Raw genomic sequence first — 8,015 nt, forward strand, 5'->3', positions numbered from 1 at the left:
AAATATATTAATGTGTTATGTAAATACTTTCTAAAAATTTAATTTATTAAGAAAATAAAACAATAAACGAGTGTAATTTTATTATAAAAATATAAATTAAAAACAAAATAAAAACTCAATTGAGATATAAGAATTAGTGAATTAATTTCTTATTTATTTTAATGAAATCAATCAATAAACAAATAAATAAATAAATAAATAACACCGAGAGAAGTTCGATAATTATATATTAATATATTAAATTTGTAAATATTTAAAAAATATAAAAATAAATGACATAATTAGAAAATTTTACTGTATATAAGGTTATTTATCAATTTAAATATCAAATTTGAGTAGGTTTTTATAATATAATTATGGGTTTAATATTATATTTGCTCATTATTAATTATTAAAATATTTTTTATATTTAATTATTGACCCCGATTCAATCCCGATTTGACCCGGTCGAACCCATTGACCTCTGACCATTGGGTTTAGTCGGGTCATTACCCGGGCCGGGTCTGACAACATTGAATATAACACACGCGCATACATAATGAAGAACAGAAGAAGAAACCAACAAGGAAAGAATTGAGGATCATCATTATCATTATTATCATAATCATCAACAACAACAGCAACATCCCATCATAAACTCTCATCCCATACCAAATTTAACTTTCAAAAGCTCCAATCCTTTTATCTGTCTCAACTGACAACACACTCACGCAAACACCACCACAACCATAAATTGCCCCCCTTTTCTCTTTTCTGGCATGCATTATATATATATATATATGAGCAGAAAACAGCAGCAGCTACAGCTAATGGTTGTACCTGCTTCACTCTTTCTGACTAATAATTATGTGGATAGTGCTCAGGTCCCTTTGTCTGCCTTTTTACAGTTTTTCATCTCTTCTTTTACACATTAACACTCCTTTTTCTTTTTATTTTCTTAATTTTCTTTTCTCTGTCCATATAGAACAATCAACCTTTTAAGATTCTAAGGCCTGTATTTAAAGAAACAAAGGAAGAAAGAACTAAAGAAAGAGACCTTTTCCTCAAAAGAAAAAAGATTGTATATATATATATATACAGATGACAAATGTTCTTCAAGGTTGCATGTGCTTATGTTTATGCTCTGATTTCTAACTTTGTGAATGAATGAATGAGTTGATCATTCAATCACATCTTTGTCTCATCATTTATGTCATCCATATCTATGTTATTTTATATTTATTGGACTAATACTATCTTTATATTACTAATTTTTATGTCCATGCTTGATCAATGAGACAAAATGTTCTTGCTAATTTTAATCTTGGATTCATAGTTCTTCTAACTAGAGAGAAACTTATGTGTGATCAGACCCTTTTTAACAGTACTGCAATTTCTAAGTGTACTACATATATCTTCTAAAAAATATGAAAAGTGCAATAATTCTAAAGTGCATTGTAAATAATTATTTAGTACATCAACTTTATAAAGGGACAAACTCCAACAAACTAATAATTTATATTCAAATTTATATTTGTCAACAGCGCCATAGTATACTGGCATTCGGGTCACCCAACACCCTAACATGTACATTATCCACATTTATATATATATATATATATATGAAAAATCCCATATCCATATCCTAGATAAATAAAGCTTATTTTATTTTATTTTTTTAACTTAAATAGGAGTAGTTTTTATGTGAAAAAATTATATTGAATATTTTTTTTATAAAACCAATATATATTTATAAATAAGAATAACTGAAAATCTTCTAATTCCAACTTATATTCCATTAAAAATTTAATTCTAACCAGGGATAAACTCTGACTTGTTATTGCTGAATGTAATTAGATACTTTGATTATTTGTTATTTTAATAAAAACCCTAAAAAATAACAAAAAAAAGTATTGAAGTTCAATGCTTCCAATTTTAAAAATTTATGAATAGACGAATTATATTGTATTTTATTTTAGAATTATACTTAAAAAATCATATCTAGAAAACTAGAATTATTATTTTTCATGAAATACAAAAGATAGATATTTGACGATAAAATAATAAAATGAGTTAAAATTAATGTATTCAACCATACCTTCTTGTTCAAAATCATATATGAATTGGCCACCAACCCCCAACCATAAGATCAACTCATAAACTTCAACACTGAAATTAGATTTGTGTTTCAAAACCATCATGAATGAACTATAATATTCTCAACTAATCTCTTGTCTGAAGTACTACTAGAGCTTGTACTTTATTGATGATTATTCAAAGTGAAATTCTCAATGAAAAAACTTTTTTAAAGAAATGAACTATTTTCCTCAACCAACATAGTTTTTGAACTTGAAAAAGCTACAGATAACTTGTTTTTCATTCAATCAAATCAATAAAGATTAGTATTATACACATATGCCCTTAATAGAGAGAGTACTTTTGATATTAAGGCTAAATGTATTTTAGAACTAATTGTATCATTGGTACTATAAATATTTAAGTGGCGTTGGAAATGTAGTGCATAGTGGATAAATTGGTAATGATGAAGTTGCCTTACGTTTTTAATGTATTTGTCTCTTATTTCAAAGGTTAGTTAAAGTAATGAAACTTTGTATCAAGTCATTCAACAATAAACATTTGATGACTTTATTGAGTTTTAGTACCAAAATAATACCTTACAAGTTCAGAAATAATCATTAAGTTTTCTTATGTCTATACAGAAGCCAATAGAAACTCTTTGATATATATATATATATATATATACGTCATAATTATCATCAAAATAGAAATGAACTATAAATTATTAATTTTTACATAATAACGACTTATTATATATCTCTATATATATACAAGGAGGAAAATTGAAAAAAATGTTTGTGACCTATTAATCTCCATAATGAAAATAAAATCAAATATATCTCACACCCGTACTTTAATTTACATAATTATTAGAATATATTCAATATCTGCATATCTTTAATGTATGTACTTAATAAATTAATATCTATAATATTTAAAAATTAAATAATATTATTATGATGAAAATTTGTTTTAAATAATAGCTAAATTTATATAATCAGAGTAAAAATATTATATGAGTGTGGAGAAATATAATTATTCAATTTATTTAACATATCCCTTTTTTTTCTCGTTCTCTTGTGTGTCCATGGCTCCATGTTCCAATTGGGCTTTTAAAAGCCTTTACTTCATTGTCTTCAACAACAAAATAGTTTCTAAATGCCAAGTTGAGGTAACTAGAAATTGTTCAATTAATTTCTAATTTGTGACATTCATAATTACATATGCATGATGTTACTCAACTCACTAAATATTGTTTAGATATATAAACCAATAATTAATAAAAGTAAAAACAACAAAACAATTTGCAAAACAATGGCACATACATGATAGGCAAGCTGTTGATTTGATTTAATCAATTTGATCTACATTTAATTGATGATTTAATCAAACCATATTAGACTCAAAACAATCTATATATTATTGTTATTTATATAAATGGTGTTAGAATATATTTATTTTTCCTCAGTTGTTGATCGATCTTATTTTATTTTGTGTGGCGTACGTCGAAATAGCTCCAACGATCGTATATTGGATTCATAATTATGTATTCACAAATAATTTAATTTTACAAATTTTATCAGAAAACATTTTATGAGTCATGTTTTGAATTAAAATACATACTAAATAAAGATAAATTCAAAGCATATATGACAAAAACAAAATTCTTTGTTAAAAAATAATAATAAAAACAAAATTAGAATAATTCTAACATAGCAAAGACGAAGTTGATATTTTATTTTCTATATATAAAGAGTTGATATGTATACAAAAGTTAGCAAAGAAAATGAAAACAAGAAAAAGCTCAAGACAAACATGAATAAATGCATGGAAAAGGTGAAGCAAGTGAAAATAGAAATCAAAGAAGATGACTTGATTGAGAGCCATACAGTAGTGGCATAGATAGAATGAGGCACGCATGCTAAAGCATAAATAAAATAAATAAACAAATAAAATAAAAAGAAATATATTTATATATACACATATATATACTATAATATGGTCTAGTATGAACGCTAAAAGTGTTGTGTGAGAATGTTAAGCGTGAGATTCAACTTGAGCGTGATGAAGCCCGACTCATGAATTCATGATTTATCAAGACACATGGATTAGTCACACCAAATAAAATGTAGTCCGGACTTTGAGTTGTGTCTTCTTTCCATCCTCTCCTTTCAATTTCAATTAAGTCTAGTTTTCATGTGATGTGATCAATTATAAGATAAATTATTATTATTATTATATATGTTTGTGGTGGAAGGTGTGGTTTATAAGGAAGCATGTGAGGAATGAGTAGAAGCAATAGTAGTAAATAGTAAAGTCGGTAGAAACAAAACTGCGTCATTTCAGTTTTGATCGCTGATCTTTGGCTTTAGCATCGATTCGGTGGCTCGATTTTGATTTAGACTCGACGTACGTAAATCAGAATGGCTCGCCTCCGGATGCCAGATGATGTGGGTACATTTTTCGAGTGGCGTGGGCGTCTCATCATGGTAAATAATGTATGTCGATGGGAGGGACAGGCTGGATTTTTGAATGTGGCCGCATGTCGATTTGTTGAAATTAACGATTTATTCCTGGGTTGAAATCAAATTAAAGTTTTGAGGTGACTAAATTCGGTCCTAATTGAGAGTCGTTAGATTCGACAAAGTGAAAATGAGCCGCGAAAGTTTCAGTGGCTTCATTTATTTACTAATAGTTTTCTTTACACAGTGCCATTCTCGATTTGATCCATGAAAGTAAAATTTGAAATATTATCCTGATGTGTTGTTTAGCATGGTGTGCGTATTTTTATTATTTGTTGATATGATAAAATAAAACAAATTCATGAAACGAATAAATTGATAATTTTTCAAGACATGGAGGCTATACTTGGGCAGTCGGGTCCAGTCCATGAAATAGTTTTGTGAGCTCAAGCCCAATTTAATATACTCAATATTATAATATCAATAATAATATGAACTGTTAGGGGAGGCGTTTGGTATGATGTAAGTATTCTTTATCTACAGTAAAGGGGCCGAATCTATTTCAAGCGTTTGGTTCTTTAAAAATAATATGCTCTCTGTAATCACTTTCCACTTGACTCAGAAAGTGATTCAGAGAGAATTGGTGTGAAAGTGTTTACCGTTGGATGGGAAAGTTTGGTAATTGTCAAATTGCAAACACCCAATTACATGAAAACTCTTTCGTTTGTTTTTGTCTTTGAGCCTAGCGATGATCGTATCGGGTTGACGGAGTTGTCAACTCTTACCGAATCGAATCTGGTAATATCTCGAGTTTGTTAGATCTTTTGTGTTAAATTTTTGTTAAATAACTTGGTGTAAAAATTCATATTTTAAATGGATCAATGATAAATAAATTTCATATTTGTTTGGATAAAATTTTTATTGGAGAATTTTTGTTTTGATTAAATCAAATCTATGTTGAAATAATAATCCATAAGATAAGAACTTGAGACGTATATATTTTTACTTGTCCACGATTGTTTGTGTTTAATTTCCACGAAAAATTGTTACGTATTTGTAGTGAATCAAAGTTTTTAAAATATATGAGATATATATAAATAAATATTAAGTAGAAACATTTCAAAATCAAAATATTAATTCCTTAGTTTTAACAATATTATTTCTTGTCTCTTTTGATCATATTTTTGCATAACATATATTTTTATTTTTATGGGGATTTTATTCCGCGAGATATAATGGTGCAAACCTTTTCTTATGTTCATAAATTCCATATTTTGCTCAATATTAACTTGGTAAAATTTATCTAAATGAAAAAGGATGCCTTTTTGATATTTACAAAAGTTGATGAAATTCAATGCTAATTGACCAACATTTTAGGGTTTTGCTAGTGAATTTCATACATTCGTTTTGAAAATTGGTTTATTGAACTTCATATATCTTCTTTTTCCCTAAGATTTATATTGTTTGTAATAGAAAATCTTGAGTAATAGATATGATGTACATAATAAAAAGCTACTTTTGAAAACAAAAGTAGTCTGAACTAGTGTGGATAATCAAATGGTTCTACTTAAATAAATATTAAGTAGAACCATTTGATTTACAATTTATGAAGGAATAGGTTAATTATTATTTGGACTAAGTTAATAATATTATTAGAGTTGAATAGAAAACCCAAATTTAGTAACTATAACAACTAAGGGCAAGAAAATGAGAATAAACCTAATTTTACGAAATCGAAAACAAGTTCATACAGATGTGGTATTAAGTTTGCATGCAAGTAATTACAGATTTTTGATTGGGATAAAGCTTAGCGTTTGTAATATTGTTGCGATAAAGTAATTTGCGGCACCGAAGTCTTTCATGAAAAGAGCTTTACGTACGATTCACTACGCACCACTCTTGAAGCGACGTTATTATGTGAGCAGGTAATTTATTTGAGTGATTAGAGAATGACATTTATTCTTGATAAGTTAAGAAAAGAATTGATTAAAAATAATATGGGCATCTACTGAAATGCTGAGTTTGACTCTCTTAGCAGGAGCGAGCTTATCAAGTGGAAATTTGTGAAAGGGTGAGACCTAAAAATGTTTAGTAGAAAGTTTCTGAGAAATGGTATGATTGATATTGGTTTTGATTTAGTGCGCTAGCAGCTACTATGACTCACAACAACCAGTGAAAAATTATATATGTAGTCGATTTTAAATAGTTGAGTCTAGTAGTTTGTTATAGGTGGTAATGGTTGTTATTATCATTAATAACATATTTGATTTTTAGTTATATTAGATAAAGAGTAGGTTTTTGTCCTTTACCTAATATATATTAAACTTCAGGTTCCCTTTGTTTATTTTTGTAAAATAAAGTTCAACTATTAATTTCAAATAAAAAGATTCGATATGACCTGGCAAACTTATGTATAATTTTTGAGTGAGCTCTACAATATTTTGATTGATACTAAGTAATTTCTCAATAAGTTTTAAAATTAATAACCATATATTTGCAGTAATTCTAATTTTACAAAGCCTATATTTGAGACTTAATGACCTCACATGAATGATATAATTAATAATTTCACTTTGATAAATTAAGTCACAAACTCAGCATAACCACCCACTAAAACCTAGATGCTTACATTAACATTGCAAGTACTGAGAGCATGTGTAACATCAAAAAAAATTAAGATAAGAAATTAGGGCATCCATTAACCAACAAAGTGGCCATTGTAAGGGCTACTACTACTCTATCTATCCTTGATATAAAATGCAGCCATATATATATATATATATATACATATAGTGGACATCTGAAGCTTTTCCTTTGAAAGAGTTATAGTTTGATCAAGCATGGTTTGAATTTCATTAGTGAGTCAACTGCTTTTCAATCATCATCAAAAAGACAAAAGATTTAATTAAAATCGAAGCTGCCATCCACGTAGATGGAGCATCGTCATCGCTAGACAGGTGCTATAGGCGCATAAGTTATGAAAATATAAATGATTTAACTCACATTGACTCACTTGTTGTCTCTTTAAAAATTGTATTTAATACAATAAAAGGCTGATAAACCAACATCACAATTGTTACAAGATCTCACTTCCGATAATAAAGTGAGATACAATATTTTATTGAAGTGGTTTATATTTAAATTTTTTACATATCATGGAATTATATATATATATACCACGTGTTAAAAGATATAAATAACTTTTAATTATATCATGCAAAATCACCAAACACCATAAAGAGTTATAAAAATGAATAATAATAATATTATATATAAGGCTAATTTTGTCTTTATCTTTTGGGTTCTTCCTAACTTCTTCATTGTCTCATCTTGTTACTTTTAACTAAATGATAAACAAATTACGTTGACAAACAATAAATATAACACATAAAAAGTGTCTTTTATTAGAGGTAAAGTCATAATGATTTTAAAAAGTCATAATCCTCAAGGAAGAAGACCAAGAAGGTGACATGCTTTTATGTTGGTAAATCACAT

The sequence above is a fragment of the Dioscorea cayenensis genome, chromosome 3 (genome assembly GCF_009730915.1).
Source record: "Dioscorea cayenensis subsp. rotundata cultivar TDr96_F1 chromosome 3, TDr96_F1_v2_PseudoChromosome.rev07_lg8_w22 25.fasta, whole genome shotgun sequence".
Classification (NCBI taxonomy): Eukaryota; Viridiplantae; Streptophyta; class Magnoliopsida; order Dioscoreales; family Dioscoreaceae; genus Dioscorea; species Dioscorea cayenensis.